Source organism: Antrostomus carolinensis, unplaced genomic scaffold (assembly GCF_000700745.2).
Source record: "Antrostomus carolinensis isolate BGI_N321 unplaced genomic scaffold, ASM70074v2 scaffold9233, whole genome shotgun sequence".
NCBI classification, from domain to species: domain Eukaryota; kingdom Metazoa; phylum Chordata; class Aves; order Caprimulgiformes; family Caprimulgidae; genus Antrostomus; species Antrostomus carolinensis.
In genome coordinates, this window is record NW_010303171.1 from 62437 (window position 1) to 75395 (window position 12959).

The following is a 12959-nucleotide window of genomic DNA, read 5'->3' on the forward strand; positions in this document are numbered from 1 at the left end:
AACAGCTACATCAGTGCCCACAGACAGGGACATTGATGGAAGTTTGTGAGTGAAATCTGAGGACCCATCATGAAAGATCCCATAAGCCTTTCTGGGCAACCACAGCGTGAAATTCCCACACTGGTGGACAGGAGGGTTTTTTTCCCTTGCTGTCCTGTGGCACCGTGCAAAGTTGTTCATGCTCTCGCCCACCTGCCCTCTCTCCATGCACAATATTCCAGCATCAGAAGCTTTGCATTGAGTTAACCAAGCTCCCAAGTGCTTTAATCTCCACTAAGGATAGAAGATAATATGGAAATACAAATAGATTATCAATTCTCTGAATTATGATGATGCAAAAGTGGGATGTAGATGGGGGGATTACTGCCAGTACCTGAAGGGGCTCGAGGAAGGCTGGGGAGGGACTTTGGCCAAGGGCAGGGAGTGACAGAACAAGGGGTGATGGCTTGAAACTGGCAGAGGGGAGGTTTAGATTAGATATTAGGAAGAAATCCTTTGGTGTGAGGGTGGTGAGACAGTGTCCCAGATTGGCCAGAGAAGCTGTGGCTGCTCCTCCCTGGAAGTGTTGAAGACCAGGCTGGATGAGGCTTTGAGCAACCTGGTCTAGTGGAAGGTGTCCCTGCTGATGGCAGGGGGGTTGGGACTGGATGAACTTTAAGGTCCCTTCCAACCCAGACCATTTGATGATTCTATGATCTCAGCCCCTGATAAGAACAAGACAATCGAATCCTCCTGAGTAGCATGGTACTTTCTGGACACAGCATCAATACCCAATGCTGTTTCACGCCAGTCTGTGTCTTATTTAACCAAACACAAAGATGAGAAGCTGAAAGATTTCTGTTTAAGTGATACTGAAAAAAAACCCGCCAATCTCAGTGGAAATAATTCAACAAGGAAACTTCCCCCACTGCTTCACAACCAAAGACAATGAGGTTTTTCCTCTCCTCAATGAAAAGAAAGCCAGAAAGAGAAGAAAATGGTCCTTTTATTCCCTACAGGTGAAAAAAAAAAAGCTTTCAATCCTATCACCAGGCTGGCAACCTCCTATTTACAGCAACAGTCTTGACTCGTTGGGAATCTACTGAAATTCATTTCTATTTTGTCACATAACAGAAATGGTGAAAAAAAAAATAGAAATACATATTACACACACTGAGCAAGTGCCTGCCTGTCCCCAATGCCACCCTCATCTTGAAAAGCTTCCTTGATAAAGGCTTTGCTGTGTTTTCGTTACGTGGCAGGGGAATTGGTAGAAGAGTCAGGTTAATTAACACAACTTTTCTCAAGATAAATATTTTCTCAGGCGTCGTGGAGCTGCTGAAACACCCTACATTAGCAGCTGGGCAGGTGGAAGCAGATCTACCAACAAATGCAGAACCAGCTGCAATAGATGGTGCAGCTCAGACCATTTCTCCACTCCAGAAACATGTCTCAGACCTCACTTGGAAAGGATAATAGATACCCTGCAGATGTCTGTGCACACACACACACATGTATATGCACATTAGTGATTCCAAATTACAAGCTTGCACAGGTCTTTGCAAACAGCTATGAAGGGTGTGAAGACACGTCATCATTGGAAGACCCTGGTGTTCCTCAGACCAACGGCATTGGAGGTTCAGAGGGAAATGTCACGTTTTAGAGCTATTGTACTGCCAGGAAAGGCCAAGCCAAGTCACAAAAAAAAGCAGAAATCATTTTAAATCAAGATATACATTTGTTTAACAGGAAAGAAAGAAAGAAAAACATGACTGAGTTTGGAGGGAATGTTGTTAACTTTGCAGGAAGAAAAGAATCAAGTCTGGACAGTGTTTGCTTCCTTGTCATCACAAGCTGTACAAAACTCCCTTGTACGCACATACAAAAATACACCTTATGCCAGTGAAACCAAGCAGCGTGTAATGAGAACCAGAACATGCTTCAGTTAATTGCCAGGTGATTGGCCTCTCATTAACAGATACTTCTTGTAGATGAATGTAAATATTTACATAGGGACCCCACGGGCTTTGTGTCCATTTATTTTCTGTTTTTTCCCCTCATAAACCTGTTCCTCAGGAATCCACAGCGCCAGCACTCACTGGGGGAATGAGAGAAAACCCAGAGCAGGGTTTTCCACATCTTCACCACCCCAGACAGCATCTTCTCGACACCAGAGACCCTCCACTCTTTTAAATCCAATTGGATTAAAGTAGCAATCAAAAATTCTCCATCCCTGATTCCTACACAGGGATGCAGCCAGACCAAATATCAGATCTAGCATCTGCTGCTTCCAATGGACTGTTGTGGCTCCATTGGAGAGCTGAGCTGGTTTTGGATGGGGAAGCTGCTCTCCACTTTGGTGGGACAAATTTACTGAGCATATAGCAATGTGGCAGGACAAAGAAGAATTCTTTACCAAAATGAAGACCTGGACACTTCTGCCTGTGCCTGAGATATAACAGGCATTCCTAGTTTTAAAAGCCAATTTAAAACCCAAGCCTGGTGCTACCTCACCCTTTCCTTGTTCTGAGTCTCCAGGCTGCTCAGACAATGCCACTTCCTTACATTTTCCTTCCCTTTATCTCTGTAAAGGTTTGTCAGTTACAGACAGGAACACACTTCAGGATGCAGACCTGGAGTACGAAGCCATACAGGTCCACCACAACACCTAGTCTGACGGCTGAAGGTTATGCATGGAGCTGGAGTGAAAGATGAGCAGGAGGATCCACCTCAGAAGAATCTACTCTACAGGACTTCCAGCCTCACCTCGCTCCCAACCATCTGTGCAAAAACATCTGAACTTCACAGGATGGGAATGGGCTTAGTGACCTTCCTTTGGGGCCACTGGAATACGTCAAAGGAAGAGCAAATGTGTGCAGTTTGTGTTTGCACACCTGTTTATTTTTCTAAGGCAGTTACTGGGACACCCCACTATTCATGAGAAGCATCTCCATTTTTGTGACCATTGTTAGTATTTAATTGGCCACTGAATTCTGCCCAGTGAAGGTACCAGCAAATGGAGATGGTAAATTGAGCGGTGACACTAAGAGTCACCATTTTTGTCGAAAGCAGCTGGGAACTTACAGAACTTACCCCAAATCAAAGGGAAAGGGATGTTACATATGGTCTAATCTTCCTGTGACATTTCAGCAGAAACTGTAAATGCTGCTATCACAGACTGGATAAATTATCCTAACATATCAAAGCCGTAAGCAAAATTACATCTTAATATCGATCAGGAGAACGAGACCACTTCAGTGACACAAAGCTCCACTTTCTAATCCTCCTAGACTTATGGATTTTGTTTCTAATAGCTAATGAATTAAGAATCAGTCAATTATATGTACATTTATTATTATGCTTCTAATGAAATAAAGTGTGAACTTCTGTTTAATTAGAAATGAGCTCACACTGGTGACCAGAAACACCTTTAAACTATCTTTCAGCACTTTACAACTGAGCTCATCAGGGTTTTGAGCTGGAATGGCATTAAGGAAATTATAGGAAGGTCAAATATTAAAGATTTCAAGGCAAAAAAATATTTTTCAAAGCCTGGTCCCACATCCTTAGCAAAGAAGGTGGATATATTTGTGTGCATAGTCATCCAGGAAATCTGAGATCATATTCCTTGTGCTTAGCACAGGGCTCAGCAGAAACTAGTCAGGCTTCAAAACGTTTATTTGGTGTTATTTTTAAAAGAACTGAAATGTCTTTGGCATGAAAAAATAGACAAAGATTTTCATTAACACTTCCAACCTGTTTGTTTTTTTTTTTGTTTAAAACCTTTTCCTAAGAAATTAAAATAACAGATCTTAAACCTGCAGAGAACCTAGATCCAGAAACTATTTGTGCACCTCAGCTACTGATCAAAAAAAATCTCCTGCTTTGCAAAGCCTCAGGAGGAAGAATGCTTCAAAAAACCTCAGTAAGATGAAATCTCTATACTGATTAAACAGCTAAAAAAGAGATCACAAAGAACCCTCATTATTTTAATACAAGCAAGAAATTCTTTGGTCAAAGATCACAACTAGCTACACATCTGAACTTTAGATTAAAAAAACACTTAAAACCATCAAGTTGACATCTATTGGCAAAATGGATCTTCAGCCAGAGTTCATCTCTCCTCCTGCCTACGCCGTACGAGCATGAGAAATAACAAGAGAAGTTTCTGAGAGTACCGACACCCCAATTTTTGTCCAGCTGTTTTGGTCAGATCTAGTAATCCTCACATTTGGGTTCACCATGGGTTCTCCTGCCACATCCCAGAGTAGCAACATTTTGTTGCAAAATACCATCTACAAAGCACAGCACTAAACCCCTAACCGGCAGATCTTTAAAGATTGTCATGACTGCCTCCACCTTAACATAAAGACCACTTTGATTATTCATAGCCAGCTTTTTTTGCTGGGTCCAGGGACAGACATCTGCCTGTTAAAACTACCCTGTGCAGAAGCACCAAGTGTTTTAACAAGACTTCTGCCTCTACCTTCACTTCAATGTGCAAAACAATGTTTGTAGAAGAGACAAGTCTGAAATTGCCTCCAGCCTCTTTAGGAAAGGTTAAAACAAATATATTTAAAAAAAAAAAAAGCTACAGGCCTTGACAGGAATGAAGCAGACCTTCATCTACTGGTGTCGGACTGGTTTATAGCTGCTGTCTCTGCAAACACTACTCATTGGCTTTAGGCAGCAGAGAGCAGAGGCTTTTCTGCCTGCACGGCAGTGGAACAGGACAGTTATGTCAGTACAAGTACAAAACAGTGGGGGACAAGTTCAAAAAATAAAAGGTGTTGGAAGAGGTTTCTGCATGCCCCTGAACAGATGGCTCCAGTCACATCTTGTTAAGGAGGGGAACTTGAAGATCTCTCGTTAAATTAACGACCAGCAAGGTCAGGTCTGGAGGAAGAGTTCATGTCTTTAAATAGATCAATTGATATTGCTGGAAACACCCAGCCAAGTTTTCAGCTACACCAGCCCTGTTGCAGGTCAATAATGCTACAACTTTTGCAAGAGCGAGTCATTAAAAGACATGAGCAGCTCTTGGGCTGCCAAGGTGGGAAAATGAGGTGCAGCAGGAGAAATATCTCCCACGGCATGGTGTAAAAGGGTAGGTAGCTACTCCATCTCCTACTTTCTCTGCTGCTCGCCCCTTGCTCAGCAAGTCACTCTGTAAGATCAGTAATTCTCTCTGCAAGTTTCCTTTCGGTTGTGATCACCAACTCTGGGTGCTTGGGGTGTGACCCACAGCGGGTGGCAGGATGTGGTCCCACAGCTCCTGTGCACGCTGGCTTACTGGTGCGCAACACCTCAGTCACAGCCCAGCACCTCAAGAGCTTGGAAACCCTGCAGAAAAACAGCATCAGGTTGCTCAGATTTCCACCCAACTCCTCCATCACCTCGGCAGCTAACCACAAACTGCCCAGAAGTTTCACTCCTCCACTCCCAGGCTGTTGGTAGTGAAGAGCATATCTACACAAGCCTCCCAAAACACTTGCTGCACTGCCCATTGGTCCTCCATCATGAAGGCCTGCAGACCAGAAGGTGGTGCTGCAAGAATGGTGTAGACAAAACTGTCTGACCTGAGCTGGGGTGGAAGATGCTGAATCATCCTTTGGGTTTCATAGAGCCCCACCGCCTACCAGATCTGCGCACCCAAAACCAACAGGGTCTAAAGCTGAAGGAACCCAAGCAATTAATTGACTATCTAGGTAGAAGCCCTCTTCTGAGGAACCTGAAAAAAACAGACTGGGTTTTCTTCTTTGCAAAATTTTCCTCTTTGAGTCTTTTGCATTCATTCATGAACAACAGGATTGTGGGGGAGGAAAGCCATAAATATGGCTGTACTCTGGTTGCAGAGAGAGGATGCTTGGGCAGACAAGTAGCAATCTGACCACACACCCAAAAAGAAACACGCCTTTTCTCCCCACCTCCACCACCTTTTCTTTTTTTTTTCTCCTAAAACTCAGTTTGGAAGATACTGTTCCTTCCCACAGCAAAAGTAAGTGACATTTTTACAACCAAACCTGGAGTTTAAGAGAAGGGTCTCAGAAATAATAATAATAAAAAAGATCATCCACAAAAGAGGGAAGTTCAAGCCTCAATGCAAAAGTGTTAAATGAAAAATACATGAACTGCGTGATAATTGCACAAGAGCTTGTTTGTTTCCACAGTGAGTTTCTGCACAGTTCACAAACCAAATACTACGAGCTGCTGGGGCTCCACTGGCTATTCTGTGATGCCAGGTCCTAACAGCAATGAACTGGTGTCCAGTTAGTCCAGCATTTGTCTTGGGAATTCCTATTCTTAGCCCTACACTGAGGAGCAAACAGCATCAATGCTCACATTATGGGGCACTACAGATAGAGAATTTCAGGAAAAAAGTTACATTGTAGTCAAAGCCCTTGATTTTTTGGAATAAGCATTTCCAGAAAGATTAAAAGGTTGATTTTCAAAACGTGATGCCACAATCTGACATGGACTTCAGAGATCTTCCAATGTTAAGACCAGAAGACAGCATGATAAATGACAAAGCCTGACCTCCTGCTAAACACAGGCTGCAGAACCTCTCAGACATTTCTGCATCAAGCTCATTACTTGTCCTCAAGCTTCAATATCTCTTAGGAAAAGAGGAAACAGTCTTGATTTAAAGACTGCAAACGGTGGTAGAAGAAGCAGCTTTCAGTTCAGATGTTCCAGTGGTCAATTTCTTCTCTGTGAAGATTCTGTTCCTTTTTTCTAGGCTTACTTTGTCTAGCTTCATTGCCCAAACCAAAAAAATATGAGATTATTGTTGTTGTTTTTGCTCTTCGAGGAGAAATACCCCAACTTTCACAAGCCAAGAACAGATCTTTGTGGCTCCTTCCTAAAACCAGCCATATATGTTGTAATTCCCCACCTACAATTACTACTTGAGATCTATTTGGGGTAAGAGAAACATATTTTAAATTTTAGACCTTACACAAACCAAAACATAGAGAATTCTTGGAAACATGCTTCTTTTCAATCCGCCTTCTATACATCTTACACAAACTTTCTAGCTGTAACTGGTTTTGTGGTCTGCAGAGGCTGACTGTGACACTGTGGAACGGCTTTTGGTGAGCAGCAATGGTCAGGAGTCACAGAACATCATCATTTTCTCTAGTTATTGAGACCCTACGATGCTGAAGGAAAAAAGAGGGGGGGAAAAAAAAAAAAAAAAAAAAGAGATATTTCTATTCTTTGCAAACCAGTTGACATTCCAGTCCCCACACCTGGCTATACATCAACAGCAAAATTTATATTTTTTTTCTGTAGCACCAAGGTTTGTAAAATGTTATTCTTAAATGCTGCAAACAAATTTTGTTTTGTTTTGGTTTTTGGTAGCAACTGCAGGATTTAACAATCACAGAGCACACAGTACCCAAGACTCAAAAGTTCAATGCAACGCAACCATCAGTCCCTGCAGTTTCCCTATTAGCATCCCAGTGCACGGCTTGAGGACTGGGTACATGGTGGTCAGACACTGGCCCAAGTTGCCCAGAGAAGCTGTGGCTGCTCCTCCCTGGAAATGTTGAAGGCCAGGTTGGATGAGGCTTTGAGCAACCTGGTCTAGTGGAAGGTGTCCCTGCTGATGGCAGGAGGGTTGGAACTGGATGAGCTTTAAGGTCCCTTCCAGCCCAAACCAGTCTGGGATTCTATGGGCTGTTGGTTTTAAAGCCATGTTCCACTCGCATAAAGTCACAATAAATCTGCAGGGCTATCAGAGCAATTGAAAAAGTGAACCTCACAGGGTAGCAAATTTGGTAGCTGTTCCATCTGGCTGGCAGATTGAACGAAGCTGAGCTGCACTTGTTATTTCAGGAGGGACTCGGAGCAAGGTCAGCCATTAAGACCAAGCTCTGGAGCTGCTTTCCCCCCGCAGCACGGAGGAACTGGTTTACTAGAAGACACTGTATAAATATTTTGCTGAGCTGCAAAAGGAGGAAGCTTCCCCAGCCCTGGGCTGACATGTGTCATGATGAGTTCCCAGGCACAATGCTCAATGAACGCTATTATACCAAAGGGTGTTTATTTCACATTGCAAAGCAGTTGCCAGAACACACAATCACCCGTCTTACCCCACGGCCCTGCAGGCTGCCACGCAGAAACTCCTCACCCAAAGAGAATGAGATGATTATGTTGGGATTAACTCTTTGGCAACAGCAGTGGGACTTCCCCCAGGCCCTGTATCGCTTAAACCCTGGACCAAACAGCACTGGGGGCACAAACTTTACTATCGACACCCTGCCACATCCCAGTGAGCTAATTAAAACTCTGAATTTCAGCATAGACAGGTGAGACGGGGGCCTCTGCTCACTTCGTCACTGGTTTCATTATCTCACCAGCGTTGATGTTCTGCAAGTGATCTCGTTCCCTCCACCACGAAGGAACGCAAGGAACAAACTTATCTGAAAGGGTTGCACTGTAGTGCTGGGCAGATCTAATCAACAGTTGACTGGTTTTTATTTCCCTGGGGTATTTCATTATTTCATTTTCACCCCGATTGTCATTTTCTTAATGAAGACAAATGAAGGAAACACCAGGTTAAAAAGCCTCTATCCTTGTGAGTAAAAACAATACGCCCTTGCTCAGCCTCAGCCGAGGTCCTGCACTGCACACTGCTGCCTTGAGAACAACTCTGGTTTTCTTTAACCATGTTTGCACTGTGGTGACTGCTGTCTTTGAGGCAGTCATTCCTGAAATGCATGGTAAATAAGATCAGAATTAGGACTAATTAGACCCTTTGGTCCTATCCCTGCTGCCAATTCACAACTTAATGAATTTATTGAGCAGCAGGTTTTATCCCAATATCCCAAGTCTGACACCAGTGAATCCTAGACAGCCTCAGAAGAATAGAAATGCATCATGTCTGTATTACAGCTGAATACAGGATCCTGGAGAAGCGCTGCAGGACAAACTGATATCAACTGAGTCCAGAAGTCTTGGTTTGCCTCCTTTTACCATGATAAGCTTTTCTTTTTCCATTCTAAAGAACCGTGATGTAAGAAAGCAATGATATTTTCTTCCCACTTCCTGTGCAGCAATCTTTCCCTTGAATTATGTGGTGGAGCCTCATCACTTCTTCATAGAATCATAGAATGGTTTGGGTTGGAAGGGATCTTAAAGCTCCTCCAGTTCCAACCCCCCTGCCAGCAGCAGGGACACCTTCCACTGGACCAGGTTGCTCAAAGTCTCATCCAGCCTGGCCTTAAACACTTCCAGGGAGGGGGCATCCACAACTTCCTTGGGCAACCTGGGCCAGTGTTTGACCACCCTCACAGTGAAGAACTTCTTCTTCCAGGAAGGTAAGAGGATCATTGTCTACTTCACTGCAGCTTGCAGCAGGTTAATACCACCATACAAAGCTCTAGGGAGCAAGAGGTCTGGAGGGTGCTGTCAAGCTCTGAATGGCATATTCATATGAGAAGGAGAGGAGGTGGAAGATGACAGACTAGCATCCAGTCCTCTGACACTGAGAGGGCTTTGACCTCAAAGAGAACAGGATTAGGCCGTGGGTTATGTACATCATCATACAACCTTTCATTTCTGTGATCTGCTTTCTTGTTTAGCAGTAAGTCATGCCCATCTCCACATGGCCAGGAGTTTTTGGCCATCTGTGGCACACAAGGATACCAGTAAAGTCACCACTTTAAGCAATAACTCTCCAGCATGTCTCCCCATGAAGTATTAACTTTCTGCAATACATTTGCACCACAGCAGAGGAGAGGTCAGGAGAACCTCTGTCAGAAGGAGGAGAAAGTCAACTTCTGTGGGACAGGCTCTTTTCTTGTGCACACCAAGTCTGGTACAATGTCACCCTGAAACACAACTGGGCATCTCAGGTGCAAACAAGTCTTCTTCAACTTGTGTTTCCCTTTGCTGAGGTGCACTAGTGAGAGGACAGAACACTCTGGCTGGTTCTTGCAAGAAGAAGGAACCAAGTACAACCTGTCTTCTAACAGAGCCTAGAGAGGTGTCTCATTAGTGCTGGACACATTGCTGGCAGCAGGAGCACAAGCTTTCTGGGTTGAGTATCAGCAACCTTACACCTTCCATGATCCCTGATCAACAATGTGTGCATCCATGTGAGCACCTTACAGGAATCATAGAATAGTTTGTGTTGGAAGGGACCTTTAAAGGTCATCTAGTCCAACCCCCAAGGAAGCAGCACTTTCTCTTTTGTTCCCCAAAGCTGTCAGGTCCACGGTCACAATCCCATGGCCAATGGGTCACCTACTGCCTATAAGAGCTGTTGGCATGGACTGTGACCTGAAACAGCTGAGCCTACTGCTGCTCTGCTCCAAACCTTCGGGAAGAGCAAATGATGCCATTGCCTTGATCATGGCAATTATTTGTCCAGTATGGCTGTCCCAAAGCTGGTAAACTGGAGATCCTACAAGGACAGGCTGAGAGAGTTGGGGTTGTTCAACCAGGAGAAGAGAAGACTCTGGGGAGACCTTATTGTGGCCTACTTAAAAGGGGGGCTATGAGAAAGACAGGGACAAACATTTCAGCAGGGCCTGTTGTGATAGGACAAAGGGAAATGGTTTTAAACTAAAAGAGGGGAGATTCAGACTGGATAGAAGGAAGATATTTTTTACAATGAGGGTGGTGAGACACTGGTAGAAGTTGCCCAGAGAGGTGGTAGAAGCCCCATCCCTGGAAACACTCAAGGTCAGGCTGGACAGGATTCTGAGCAACCTGATCTAGTTGAAGATGTGCCTGATCCGGGCAGGTGGGGTTGGACAAGATGACTTTTAAAGGTCCCTTCCAAGCAAACTATTCTGTGATTCAATGATCACAGTTCTCAAGTTATTTGGCCTTTCAAAGACAACAACTTGCCACTCTCATGGACACACAAGAACCGCTGTTACTGTCATTTGAATAATCTGCTTGGGGAACTTGAACCATTTCTGCTCCTTCAATTCTTTTGGTCCTTTCTCCTTACATTGCGCTCATCCCTACATCATCTGTAAGTGTGCACTAACTCCAGGAGATGACATATATCAGCATTGGACAAGAGGCCAAAGTTTTTCTTTGTGAGCTGCCCACACGGTTGGCTGGGCAAGTGGAGGCCATGAAGCAGTTCAGCAGAGAAGACTTCCTGTTCTTAACACTAAAAACAATGAACCTGTTTCATGTGCCAGGAGATACAGCAAGGAAGATGTTCCTTCCAAGACGTTGAGATGTTGGTGACAGTCTGGGAAGGCAGAGTCATCTTCTGCTCTCTAGACACTTCTGCAATGCCTACCTCCACCTCACCCAATATCTCTGGCTCTTATACCTCTTCCCCGTAACTCTGAGCACATCCAACAAGTTTTAAATCTCCACCCTCTTGCCCTGAGGAACCATCCACCTCTTTCCCCATTACTTCCCTTAGCCATTATTTCTCATTGGATGTGACAATGCCATCAACTCCCCAAAGCACTGTGGGACATTGTCCATATACAGAATACGTTGTATTAACTACCAGACACCTCCAGAAGAAAGAGTTTGTCCACTGTTTAATGCAACACTTCAGCCTTGGGGGAAACACCAGCAAGAGTAGACGTAACTGAAAAAGTCCTCACGGCCACGTAGACCTCCACGTACAATCAACAACTCACCTACATTGTTTCACCCCAGGGTAAAACTAGTAAAGCTCATCCTCTTTCTATGAATCATCTTAAGAAAACATCTCCAATTAAAATAGAAAACATTGCTACCACAATTTATTTTTAGAAGCAGCTTAAAATAGAGTGTGTGTTACCTTGTTAAAAAGCATCACCTCTCTGTTTTGGGAGAGGATGACATAAGAGCAGCGATACACACCCTTGTGCAGAGAGGCACTTCACACCCTGCACCAGGACTTCTGCACACCACCAAGCTGGGAGGAAACAATGAAAAAAAAAGGAGAGGAGGAAGTCCAAAATTGGTCTTAACACCTCACTGCCGATGTAATAGAATGCCAGAGCTTAGAGAGAGGATGAGGCAAGAAGATTTTGGAAATAACAGTGTGTTTCCCACTAAAAAGTGAAAAGATATACCTGTTTTGGGAAGAGATTTGGTTTCTGATAACCAACACTGAAATGGGCTCTGATGCAATGTCAACTCTTGATTTGAAACACTGTTGCTGCTGTGAAACTAGGTCTCAAGGAAAAGACTGGAGGATATATCCTGATCTGGCACCTCCAGTAAACCCTTCTGCACCAGTAAAGTGATGGAAAGGGAATGAAAAACAGCCCTTGGCAGCAGCATGCATCCCTGCAGACATGCACCTCCAGCACCGACACTGGGGTGCTCTGTCCCCAAAACAGGCTCCATGTCCTGCCACAAGGACTCAAGAAGGCATCACATCCTCAAGTGTCCCCCACAACCACTACAGATAATAAAATCTCTGCCAAGAGCAAATACTTTTCCATAGGCCACGCTGTGTCCACTCTGTACCTCCTTGTGCTCTTCACCCTTTCGTGAAAGCACATGGGAAAATTTGGCAGTGAAGACACTGTTGAATTCTAGCAAGATCAAACCTGAAGCACACAACTCAAAACCACCACAGGCTCATGGCACCATGAAACCAAGTAAGAGAAGAAAAGCTGAACTAAAACAAGAAGAAAAACAGTAGCTGCATGAGGTTTGAAAGTGATGAGGAAGAGACTCTGCAGAGAAGCCTCTGTCAGTGCCCGTGGCTGGTGCTCTTGGATCTTTTGGTGACACCAAACCTTCCCATTTAACTGATGAAGATGTAGAGTAACAATCATAGCATCCACACAGCGATTTTCACAGGGAAAATCTTCTGGGCATTTCAGATTGGTAAAACTCAAAGCCATCTTAATATTTTGATTGAAGCTTTCCAAGGAAGCTCACTTTTGAGCGGTGAAATAAATATGAGATGAGAATAGAGGGATGAATCTGATGGAAAATTACCATTTGACAGATACTCTTCTGCCACCTTCGCTATAGGCGGATGCATATGGGCAAGC